The 13,386-nt window shown below is 40.5% G+C and overlaps 1 long non-coding RNA gene across 2 annotated transcripts in view; it reads left to right on the top strand.

Annotated features, from left to right (window-relative positions):
- Nucleotides 1-645: 645 nt before the first annotated feature.
- Nucleotides 646-13,386, top strand: part of LOC108447315 — a 35,715-nt gene continuing 22,974 nt past the window's right edge. For both annotated transcript variants that reach the window (XR_001862810.1, XR_001862809.1), the window contains exon 1: nt 646-1,016. This is a non-coding gene — a long non-coding RNA (uncharacterized LOC108447315). The remainder of the gene's footprint in view (nt 1,017-13,386) is intronic.

Raw genomic sequence — 13,386 nt, 5'->3', positions numbered from 1 at the left:
TCTGTGTGACATTTTATGCAATAATGTCTTTTGGTAAAAATACATGGCATTAAATTAATGGATGTCCTTTGTAAGTATTTTTTGTCCTTAAGAAATTACTTCAATCGCTGAAGAAGTTGAAAAAGAGCACTTTCTATACTTGTTATCACTCATTTTAGAAGTGAAGTAGTTACTGCCCATTTGTGCACTCTGTCACAATTTTGGAACTTCTGAAGGTCTAAATTCTAGGCTAAGTGCAGCAAACCTGTACAGCCCCCTTCTCAAACTGGAATCAGATGACTCAAACGCTAACATACAGAAATGCTGAGAAGTTTCAACTGGTTCATCTTCTTCCTTGCTGATACTTTCCATTACAGGTGTCACACCTACCAGTGTAGTGAAACTTCAGTGCCTGATTTTTGACTGACAGCACTGTTTGTGAACAAGTTAAGCTTGTCAGCCTATCTTCATAAGGCTGAAAAGCGCTCTAATGCAAAAAGTCTGCCTCCCACTCAGAACTGAACTGGCAGTTTTCTACATGAACTCTGCTTTCCTTTGTTAATTGCCTGTGATTCACACCCACATTTTCCAGAGAGTGATGGCATTTTAATTGCTAGGGGTATTTTAGGATGGAGGAGAGGCAATGGGAAGAGGCTTGGGAAAAAAGTGGGTAGGGGTTTGGCATGTTTGTAAGGCTAACTGTTCTGTGATTGCACACAGCCAGACCAGCAGCCAGAGCACCATCTGTGCACACAGCTGATCCATCCCGCCCGGCTTCAGCACAAAGGAATGTGTCAGCTCCCGCTTTTCCAGAGCAACTGAAAGCCTCCTTCATGCTCCACTGAAATTTTGCTACCATTCCCTGAAGATCTATTCCCTTCACCTTGCACGTCTGGCTGGCACAGCCTTCCTTCAGCAAGAAGCTCTTTCTGCAGTGCTGTTTTTGCAGGTTGGAGTGGGGAAGATTCAACTGCTCTTCAGCATCACCTCCCTGTCATGCAAGCTGCAGAATGATCATCTCAGGGCCCTGGGGAATGGTAAGACACATATGATCCCCCCAGAAATGCAAAAACATCTCAAGAGGCTGTGTGTGGCTGTCTGTGATGGAGGTGTTTGCATCTGAGATAGTTGTCTTAGACTTCCTTTAATGTCAAGGGAGACCTACTTAGTCTAATTAGTGGAGTTTAAAACTTTATTATGTTTGGTTGGATGAATTGCACCCCAAGCACCATCAGCTGTTTACAAGACCTTCTTGAACCCTCGTGGAAACCTCAGCAACTAGTTCTTTGTACACTGTGGGTACCTAAACTCCAGTGAAAGGGATTCCACCTGTTGTTAATGGTATCACAAGGATGAGCGAGTAAATTTTCTCCCCATCGTAATTGGACTGGAATCCAGTGTATGAGTAGTTTTTCCCCAGATCCTCAGTGAAGTTTAAACATGTAGTGTCCATTGATTTCAGGTACACAAACTATACAGGCTTGGAGCCTTAATGCTTTGCAGATTGTATCAGATTTATCCTCATAGGATGTCTGTGTGATATTCTCTTTCTTGTTCACAGAGGCTTGGAGGGGCTTGTCTGTATGCAGAAACTGTCCAAAATAGCTCTCTCAGACAAGTTCCAGATACAGACTCTCTTCCTCTTAAATATCCTTTACTGTGTTACAGGCAAAAATTCCTATACAGCAAGACCTAGACTGCCAAAAATACAAAAGAAAACCCAAACCAACAATTGTTTTCATCTGTAAACCCATACTGATATCCATAAAAGTTTTTGTCATATTGGCAATCTTACACATTCACACAGTGCACTAATTCTTCACCTAACAGTGTACATGGTGGCAGGTTTAGATGGATCTGCCATTACATGAAATTAATATCACACCTTCCTATCAATAGGTTGCAGTGAAGACCAGAAAAAGCAGATTTCTCTATAGATTCTGCAGCAGAGTTTTGTTGAGTGACTAGAGACCACCCCATTCTGTGAATCTGCACACAATCTGTCTTACCCTGGCTTCTCTATTAGGTACAAAAAATCTAGTTTGCGGCTCTCACCAGTTCACCTTCCGCCTCTATTCTGAAGTCTTCCCTGTGATTCTGGCTTTCCTCCAGCATTGATTCCTGCCAGTCAGAACACAGGACACTCTCATACATTTCTGTCTTCTTTCATTCCTATAACCTTCCTCCCAGCATGGTGTCACCAACAAACATCTGTACATAGCTGTTTTTGCTATTAACCTCTCCTCCTGAGAGTATCGGATGCACTCTTGTCTCTCCTAATAGCAACTTTTGTTCACCACCAAAACAGAAGAAAATGCTGTTAACATCTGTGTGTGAAAAGAGACATCTTCTTTATCTGTGTCTTCTGTCTCTACTAAATTTGAGAGTGAAATTTAGCCCATTGTTTCTTTATCATCTCGTTTCTCCCCTCAGCAAAGATTAATTACCAAGTAGTTTTGTATGATTTTAATGCTACAGTTCTGTTCTTCACAGTGCAAATGTATGTGGCCTACATAGTGGGAAAGTAGTGAATATAATTAACAGAGGAATTATGATGAACTCCTGTGTAAATTTTGTTAGATTTTCTACCACCTTATGACATTTTAAAGAAATGATACCAATGAAAAAGTCAATAGTTAACTGATCTGCCTTGTCAGAGACAACAGGCAGAAGCACTGAACAAAATTTTTTCTCCATAACATTGTATCTTATGCCGTGCACCTAAGTATTAGCAAGGCTAAGCATGAACCTGCTCCTTGTAGAAATCCCGACATTTCTTCGCTTAAACATACCTTATATATCTCCTCCTTACCTTCATTGCACTGAAAACGTTATCTTTGTAAAGAAACCTGAGTATCAAATATTCTTTTGCACAGATACTTTACAATACAAGGCAGTAAATCCATGAGCTTGAAAACAGAAGGGCTTCACCACACTCAAACTTCTCTTTAGGCAGAGTAATTCAAGGTTTCAAGCCCTTGCTACAGCAGTGGCTCACAGCACCCACAAGCCATCACATCTCCCCTTGTTACCAAATGCAGTAGGCACGTGCATCTCCAGTACCATCTTTATTTGGACATGTACAATTTATTTTGACTCTTAAGGAAACCTACAATAGTTTTACTATTGCGATGTTGTTTTAAAGTACTAATATTTGCTAGTGAGAAATACTTAATCCCTTTTTGTTTAGGCTTCTTTGTGAACTTTTACACAATGAAGGAGTAAGAATATTCCTAGTTAAAAAATAATATAAATGACACACCCAGTTCTCTGACTTTTTTCTGGTAAACTCAGAAGAACAGTGCAGTAATACTCTATCACAAATTTATAGATATGACTGCAGAGGTATAGTGTACTATAATATTAAACATTATTTTAAAATAATTCCCATGCCAAATACAATCGTCAATTTATGGATATAAATAAAAAAAAATCTGTCTTTCTGTCAAATATATCCATTTATACTGAAGAGTGTTTATATTAGTAAAACTTTAATGTATCAGGAAATTAATAAATAATACCAAGGTTAATGAAGGGGAGAAAAAAAGTTGTATACTTAAAAATCAGGCTTATGTGATTATGCAGCAGTCTTTAGGTTATTACTATTTTTCTAATCCCAGGTAAGCTTAATTCTGCTTGAGTAATAACTTCTGATGTTGTATAAGTGAATCTGCCAGTCCTACGCTGGTGGGCTATTAATTGATTCCAAAGCTAATCCACATTTTTTACCCAAAAGTTTATACCATATACATGTGTTATAGTTTAGAAAGTACTGGGATGGTGGTGTAAAAAAGGCCAATTTAAAGTCAGGGCTTGGATTCTGCTATCCACATTTGTTTAAGGAAAGAGGCCTTGGCTTTGGTGTTAAGCAGTACTTCACTGCAAGCCCTGCAGCTTAGAAAAGGCACTGAGTCTGAGGGAAAAGTGTCAAGATCCAGACTCCCTATTGTGGCTGACAGCTACCGTGCTGTCTGCTTTTCATGAACGGCCTCTTCTTCTGCAGAAAACTAGTCAAAAAGGGACCAGTGAAACTAAATGTATGAGGATCTGGGATTGCAGAAGTAGTTCCAGAGGGGCCAACCCAGAAGCTCTGCAAGGGGAAGCCTTTAATTCTTCTGGTTTTTAGATATTCAGGGTCAGGGGACAGAGTTATCCACTCAACACTTACCTGCTCTTTTGGAAACTATGACATTGATTTGTGGCTGTTGTTGAAAATTGGAGCTCTTTACCAGCTAGCTAGCTTGGAGCCTGTAGCAGAGGAGGTTTCCACACTGAGAAGGCTCCTGCAGACACTGGATTTTGTTTTGGTCTATCCAAAGCAGATCTCTTTTAATTTATTGCAAATTTTGTAGCATCTCTTCCCTCAGGCAGTTGTGGTCTAAGCTTTTCCACCCTAGGTAGACATTCAAAGGATGAAGTCAATATAAAAGAAGCCAGCCCTCTCATCTTCTCGCTGCTCAGAAACAGCTTCTGGCAGCCAACACTTGGATTAGTGCAGGATTTAATACCATTTCTGTATACAAGTGGTGGCTTTCACTGCACTAAGTAAATCCTGTAAGGGGAAATCCTGCTTTGAAGCTTTCTGAAGTTCTACAAGTTACCTTGTATATATCAAAAATATATTTTATTGGGTTTTCAACAAACCCATGATAAGATGCCTGGCAGAAAGCTACTAAAGCAATGAAGCTGCTGTAGGACTGGTGCCTGTGATTTGAAAGCTGCCTACAGAGTCTTTGTCACTTTCCAGGATAAAGAGTAAGCAGTAGAGTATCTTAGGGAATTAGTCTTATTTAAGATCTTCATCAGTGACCTGTGGAAGGAAGGGATACAGGAGTATGTCCCAGTTCACAGATGATACTGAGCTCCTGCAGGGAGTCAGATGACACAGCCACACATAGAAATGAGCTCTAGAGAGATGATACACAGCTGAGTGAATGCAGAAAGAAGAGGCAGATGAGTTCCTGCTTAGATATATAGTGCATCTAGGGAGAATAATCTAAGCCATGCTTACACAGTGCTGAACTGAAACCTGGCAGCTGGAGCTCAGGAAAGAGACCTGAGGGTCTCTGAACTCATCTGCTCAACATGCAACAGCAGCCAAAAATGCCAACAAAAATTTCGGGTGTTCTCAGAAAAGATGGTGAGAGCAAACCAGAAGATACGAAATCTGGGTGCATTCACATCTTGAACATTCTGTACAGTCCTATTTACACATTTTAAGAAGGACATATAGAAATTCAAGATAATGCAGGGAAAAGCAACTAAGATGTTTAAAGGGATGGAGCAGCTGCCTTTGCAGGGAATCAGAGGGCTGGGACTTTTTATGATCTTATTCCTCCCTCAGGCTGAGTGGGATATGGTTAAGGTTTATAAAATCTTGGAGGCAGTGTGTAAAGTAAATACAGAACTGCTGTTTCCCAAGTCTTGTGGTGTCCTCTGGGCACTCACTGAAACTGTTGGAGAGCAGTTTAAAACCTGCAAAAGAAAATCCTATTTTGAATACTGCTACCCGCTCTCCCTTCTGAAATCTGCTGTCACAGAAGGCTGTGGAGCTCCACCGAAACCAGCAAGTTTAAAAGGTGAAAGCAGACAAATTTCACAGCAGCAGATCCATAAAGGGACACTAAAATGAAGAGGTAGGAACATACTCCCTGGCATCTTTGGTGCACTGGAGGGTAGTGGAGGAGTATGAGGGGAACGGACTGCAGAGAGACAGGATCATGAGTTGTCTCCAAACAACACGTCCTATTGCCACTTCTGGAGACGAAATGGATTATTAGTTTGACCCAGAAGGCAATTTTCTATGTTGTCATGAAAATAAGACCCTGTGCTCCTTTGCTAGAGCTTAAACCTGCCACTACAGAGTTATTTCCACCCATTTAATTTTGATTGCATCTCAGTAGGCAGTCAAGGGTGCAGAATTCGTCAGCTGGAACAACTGTGTGGTAATTATCAATGGCAGGGATATTTTTTTGTTGTTTGACCATGGCATTTTTTTCAGTAGAATTAAGGAAAATATGGGGGTTTTGCAAAAATGAAAGGAGGTGAACAGATATTTTCAAATAACTATGGGTCTTCTGTATAAATGTATGGAATTTAAAAATTATGTAAATTCAGTCAAATAAGATGTTGATTGAAGAGAATAAGTAAGGCAGGCACAAAGAGAATTGTTTTTAATGAACATATTTTTAGGGCTTTGTTCTGCTACAATCATTAAAATTTCTGGATGAGAGTCCAGTTTCTGCAGCTGAGTATTTTTCCCAGGTTCTCTGATGGTGTTACTGTTGTACTTTGCATGGTGAGCAAACAGTTTTTCTCAGGAATGAGGAGTTGCTCGAATAAAGGTATTAAGCTGGGCCTACATAAAGGAAAACCAAAAGTCCTGGAGGCTGTATAACCCCTCTGCTAACTCATCCCATTCAGCAGAGATACCCTGGGACTTTTAAGTTTCCATAAGTATCAAACACTGCCTTCTCCTCACGCAGCCTTTTCAGCTACAACTTTTTGTCTTTCCCCGTCCACCTTGTTCCAAACACCCCACACAGCAGAGCGTTTCTTCACTTTTACCTATTTCTTGTCATTCCCTCTCCCAGCTCACAGAAAAGGCTGAAAATGCCAAAGAGCTCTCCACAACCCCTCACCAGAGGGTGACTTTGTGTTGGAGAAAATACTGAAAAAATATTTATTTTCTATGTTGCTAACCATTCCAAGGGAGGCTTGAGTACTTATTTATATTCATCAGTTATCACAACCTCTTGAGGCAATTATCAGTTGCAGTTTTGATACCACTTTACTGTATCACAATGCTGAGAGAAGACAAGCGAATCACATCCCCTGGAAATGTGCTGTATTTGAGAAAAAGGTTGAAATAGGTGAGGGGTCTATTTTTTATTCTTCTTTTTTTTTTTTTTTTTTTTACCCCTGGAAAGTAGGAGAGCAAATAGCTTATTGGAGGGGGAAAAATCTCACAGGCTAATTAACTGGCTTTTGAATTAATGGATGACAATTTGGTCTTCATGTAATTTACATTCTATATATCCCTACATATAACAGCAAGAGTAAGGACCAAAATCAGTTATTATCTGTTATTATTATTATTATTATTATTATTACTGCTTTTAAGTTTAATCTTCTGTTGCTTGCAGCAGCCTTAACTTGGTCTGTTGTAGCCACACACAGGAGAGAAAAAAATTGCTGTAATTAAAGATGGGAATTTGTTTCTGTTTCAATGTGCTCAAAAATCCACTGCTTATTTCAAGCACTGTGAAATTTAGCAGGTATTTAGAGGGTACATCAGGATGTGTTAGTTGAAATCTGGGATCAAGTGAGCTGGAGATTGTTGAGGAGCAATCACTCAAGGTATGAACGTTTTTGTTTTCTTGTTTGATGTGTTCTTATAATGCATTGCTGGCACAGTCCTTGGACAATCAAATCATAATTCTGATCACGTCTGATTGATTTCAGCTGCTTGATGTTTCCCACTGCTAGCACGGAGGCATCACTACCCAGCATGTAACAAGGAATCAAAATTTGAAAGCCAGTATTCTCTAAAACCAGTTTAAAGACCTCTCCCCCCTCCCACAGCACTCCCTACATCTCGCAGTGAATTCAGCTGGAGCAACTGCAGCTGTTCTCTATGCCTGTTTTCAGCTTCACCAGGGACTGACTAAAGGCTGCTGAGATGCACAGCTCAACTCCTCCGATTTGCTTTCAGTGCTTTTTCTGCACTGCATGTTCCGGAAATATAACCATAAATCTTCCTCTGTCACGATTCCAAATAAATCATGGCATTGCCATGAAACATGAGAGAGAATACAGTTAAGCTGTCCAGGAGCAAATCCACAGGCAGAATAGCAGCACCTCTAGTGCTGTAGAAGCCAAAATGTTTATCCCTCACATTCTTTGCTTACAGATACCCCTGGGACCAGCACTGAAAAATACCGATTTTGGTATCCCCCAGAGGAAATTCAGCAACATCCAGTATTTAAATCACCTTTGAAGGCTCAATATCCTTCAGATTCTTGGGTATGACTGACAGTATCCATAGCACTGGCTGCATCCCTCAAGCCATCATTGCAGAGACCTGAGTTAGCTTACTGAAGTCGATTGGGGAACATCTCCCCCTCACACACTTTGTGAACATTCTCCAGCTTTCTCCCCATCAGTGCTGGCAGAGTGCCTTAGGAAGCTGCCAAGAGCATGTGCTTTTACATCCTTGACAACACTACACGAGGGAGGTAGCTGGCTCTTGGGCTCATAAACCCAGTAGGTCGTACAAGACATCAGCAATTTTCTTACATCTCCCTGTTCCCTATCTGATCTTGATTCAGTCCAGAGTGGAAATCACAGCTTGAATCCTAAGGAATGATCAATAAAACTGTATTATTCTTACAATCAGATGGATTCTCCCTCCTTTTCTCTCTGTGTGAATCCTGAGCCCAAATTTTCTAAGTCTGTCAATATATATATCCATTGTACAGTCAACCTGTGTTCTTTCCTTTGATTTTTTTGTCTTCTCCTCTACTGAAACTGTCTTTTATCATTCTCGCTTTAACTTCAGATGACTGAAGGAATATACAGGCTTCTTCAAAAAGCATAGGTTTTTTTTACATGAGCCATGACATGATGTACCTGTTTTCGGCTGATCTACTTCTCTTAAAAGGTAATACACTCAGTGCATCTTGTAAAAAGAAAGAAAAGATACATCTAAAATAGCTTTTGTGGATATGGGAAGGAGAATAAGTAATTCTATTATAAAGGACCATTAGCCAAGCCAGCTGTGGTTGCTGAGAGTGTTCAGAAGCAAAATCTATAACGTAGATTGAACACATCCACACCCGTGAAATGATTATGTCTTTTTTTTCCAGTTCTTTTTGCTTTTAGGCTGAAAAACTTGAAATAGGGAAAGTTGAAATTTAGACAGAGGCAGAGGCAGCTTTGCCAATTCTTGTAATGTTATTGCAAGTATCACAACTGTTAATGCTTTCTCTTCAAGTTCCAAATGCTACCAGCAAGACATTGCAAAGGAATGTACATTTCTGAGTACATTCTGAGTCCTTCTGATCTCAAGCAAAGGTTTGAAGCTGCTTCAGAAATGTAGCCTAAAGAATAAAATAGGAAGTAAATAAAAATGCAAGGCTTAAAGTCTTGTGACTTTTAAACAACTGTGATGTTTTTCCAACTGCATGAATTTTGAAGATGGGATTGGCAATACTGTGCATCATAGACTTAATCCAGTTGAAGAAAATAGACCTGTTTGGTGTCTACTTAGAACACAGGAAACACTGTCCTGACTAAGAATTACTTTAATCTTTTATGTTCAGGTACTCTTCTGATTCAAGACCCCTCTATGTTTGTAACCTGAACAGGACTCCAAAAGAAGTTACTTACCTTGCACAAATGAGCATGGAATGGCCCCTATTCAATAGCCCAGGAAAACTGCCAATCTACTAATGCTACACTCAGCTGCTTCTGGGCAGGAGTTCTCCCGTGTGCAGTTTGAGAGGCATTAACCATTCAGCTGGGCTGTATCCCAGATTCTTCTTTCAGGATGCCTTTGGCATCAGCTGCAAAATAAACTGCCATGCAGTGCACTGGTCCTCCTTTGGAGGACTCCTGACTGCTCCTCAGGCTATCAGTGGAGGTGAATTCCACTTTGTTCCTGGACACTGAGCACTTGTAAGCCACAGCTTAGGGATAACCCCTTACCCCCTGTTGTACAACTCTTCCTTTACAAGGGTCATCCTCCCAGCTGCCCTGTTTCCATTGAAGACAGTAGTAACTGTAGTTTGTTTCAACAGTGGTGATGGCTACTAATGGAGACAGACACTGAGGCAAATACTGGTAGCAGAGGTTTTCTTCATTTACAGTAGCAGACCTGCCCCAGACTTGCATCTCATCCCTCCTCAAGAAATGTCTATGAACATGGACATTTGAAACAGGCTCAAACTCAGCTCAAGCTACCAGCAGTGAAATAGGTGGGATGTGATTTTGTTATGTTTGTTCTTGTCTTTTGGGAAACATTATGTTTATTGGAGGTTAGGCTTGCCCTTAGGGACTCAGCAAGGCCATTTTTATCTCTTTCATAAACTGAGGTATTTGGCAGTACATTATACTTCTTTGTTATATGGAGGTGAGCAATATCTAAATGGAGACAGAAGCAATTCCCCCAGACTGGGCAAGTTATCAGAAGTGTTTATTGCACTTCATGGTGTCTGAGAAGAATGGTTCAAATTAAGATCAAAATTAATCTCAGAAAAATGATAATAGCTTTGTTGATTTTTGCACACAAGAAAAAACCAAATCAAATAAATTACCACTGTTAAGAGTAACATTGTAATTGCCTCCATACTAATCTGTATTGAGGGTGGAGTGCCCCTGGTTTAACTTTGTCATGCAATTCATTTATTAGGTCTTTCATCACAAAAATGCTTTATGTACCAGGAAAGACAAGTCAGGAGACAGTGGTGCCCTTTTGAAAACAAGACTGCACAAAGATGTGATAAAACCCCAAAAGAAACAAGTGATTTCAGGGGAAATCAAGAATGAAATTTGTCTGACAGTACAACTAATAATAAATAAAAAGAAATTCAAACAACGTAAATGAACCCAGATTTCCTAAACATATACCAGGAAGAGTTTGTTACGTACGGAATCGCAGTGTGTTTGTTCTGTGTGCACTTGGATATGAGAATTATACTGTAGCTGTAAAATAATAGAACTGGTGCTTGAATAACACCTCTCCTCTATTATTCTTTATAATATTCTTTTAAAGTCACTATTCAAGTCCACACTTTTTTTAATATTTTATAGCTATGAAGCAACCTTTGAAGCACTGATATTTCTAATTTATTGAACAGGCACCAAAGTAAAAATTTTGATATTGTATTAGATTGTGTGGAGCACATTAAAGAACAGTTTGTTTGGGCCTTATCCCCAAGGAAATTAAAATTCTTGGCGATCCTGCACAATGTTAACCCTTTTATTTCAGGCCTGTAACAGCAGGGACTACAACTTAACATGTCATTGATCACTGCTGTCAGAGGACCTCACTGCTTACAGAGGACCTTTACATCCCAATACTAGATGTTAAACTACTTTAAGGGATATGTCAGGATTTCACAAAGCATTTTTATAAATATATGTCCACCTATATAGGCATCACATGCAGAGAACAAAAAATTTGTAATTGATACGAAAACTCAGATTTCATGACGTCAAATGCAGTTAGATAGCTCAATTAACTCACTTTGTTCTGAAAATGTTTCCAAAGCAGAATTCCTCATCTAGACAGAAATGGTCAAGGCTTATGTCTTGACCAGAGCAACAAAAAGCCATTCATCCAACTACAGAGCCAGTGGTTCGGTTGTTCTGACCCAAAAGAGTGAAGATGAGAGAAGGGACAGCTGTGCACTTGTTGACTTGAAGGAAATATGTGCCCAGCCTCTGGCACATGGCTCTGAACGGGTGCCTGAGGAGAGCATTGCAATCCCTACATTTTTATCCCATTCAGTGCTCCTAACAGTGACCAGGGTCAGTTTCTTTTAAGCAAACTGCACTGAGCCACAGGTCGAAAGGTTTGATTGTCCCTCTTTAAAGACTGAGTGATCTGTCTGCCCTTGGCAGTCTGCAGTACAGAAAACAACCCTCTGTTGGGCACTTGCAGTTACTCTTCATGGCAGAGAATTTGTGTTTAGGGGTTCAGATTTATAGGCTTTCCAAATGCATGTTAGAGCAGTTTGAAAGTTTATCCTCCCCAGCTGCGCATCCTTTCTCTCTGCAGAGGTAATTGCTCCTGCAGCAGAGACAGTTGAAAGGCTAGCAGGTTGTGTGCTCTGTTCATGACCTGGGGCATTGATTTCAGCTTGCATTATTGACTGGCTGTGCTATGAGCTTAGGGAGCAGAATGCCTTGACTTATCATCCCTGCTGGACATAGCTGCAGCAGTTAAAATGTTTATCAGCTCCCAGAGGCCGTAGACAAATCCCACAGGTATTGAAGAGAAAACCCTAAATCCTACCCTGGCAGAATGCTGAGGCTTATTACAAAGCTCTATTTCCCACACTGAGTGTCTCACTCTTTGGAAGGGGTTAGGAGAAAGAGGCAGGTGGCTTCCAGTGTCTCTGTGTCAGGATTGTCAGATAACCCTGGTAACCCCTCCACCTGATAGTCAGGAGAGGGCCAAGCACACCCACAAGAAGTGGTCCTGGGAGAAGATAGCCTGAGAAACTTTCAAGCTGGGAGTTGAAAGGCAAAGGAAGCTGAAGTGCTAAAGTTGGCCACTTGGGAAAATGCCTGAAAGGGATTTGGAAAACTCAGTAATGTGCACTGCAAAGCCTAATCTTTAAACAGAGCAGTGACCTGTAGGAACCACACTGTGCACGCAGAAGAAAATCCCAGGAGGCACCAAGTCAACCAAAAATCAGGAAGAAATTGCCATGACAGACAGTTGATTTCCCAGCATCACCATGGAGCCAAAGAATGCCACAGGCTGGAAAACACTGTTTGTGTATTCACTTGAGTGAAGACAAATGCAGCTTCAGCATCTATTCCAGCTCTGCAGGGGAAGGGACTAAACCGTTTTTTCCCATGTGCCACGGGGACTAGTTCACCTCAGGAGAGTGCCATTGTGGAAGGTGCACATCCCCTCTCTTTTGCCTGAGTAATGTGCAGTCTGAGAACAACTAATCTAAGAAATATTTTGGATATTTAGTTGGTAAATACATCTGGATCTCCTTGGCATGCCCAAAGTTTTGTGAGTGCCAGATAGAAAGAGGCCTGGAGGGGCTGTTATGGATGCAAACCAGCAGAATTTAAGCACCTTGGGGGTAAGGAAGCAGTTACTTAAAAATTCTGAAATTTCTATTAGCAATTTAATTTTGAAAGTACACATCTTAATTTGCAAGCAGGATCTAGGTTCCTTGGTGGATTTAGTCTTTTTGATCTGGAGATATTTAAAAATGTATCAGTGAATCAGTGGGAGTCTGGGGCTTTGAAGTCTTTTGTGCCAGTTTCCATCTGTAAGCGTCTGAATACCTAAGTCTGGGCCACAGTAAGTTCTTTGAACCATGCTGAAGTGTGAGGTTTTTCCACAGCCAGAAATGACCTTGCTTGAGCAGAGAGATTTCAGCATGGAGCAGAAAAGTGGAGTTTAGTAACATCAAAAAGTCTCTTTGGGTTGGGCATTCCTATACAGGAAACAAAATAGTAGAAGATACCCAGGAATTGTAAATTATATTCAACCCACTAAGCACAGGCACCATGCAGAGAAAAATAATTTTGGGTTGACAGGTTTTTGTATTCCCATTCTTACACTTACCCCACATGTGGAGTAACTGCTACTGATTTCTGTGGACATTAATAGATCATGAATGGTTGGATTCAGTGACAGACTGTTCTTTTCCTATT

The sequence above is a fragment of the Corvus brachyrhynchos genome, unplaced genomic scaffold (assembly GCF_000691975.1).
Source record: "Corvus brachyrhynchos isolate BGI_N302 unplaced genomic scaffold, ASM69197v1 scaffold175, whole genome shotgun sequence".
Classification (NCBI taxonomy): domain Eukaryota; kingdom Metazoa; phylum Chordata; class Aves; order Passeriformes; family Corvidae; genus Corvus; species Corvus brachyrhynchos.
Note: the sequence above shows the minus strand (reverse complement) of the source record. Positions and strands in the feature narration are given on the sequence as shown.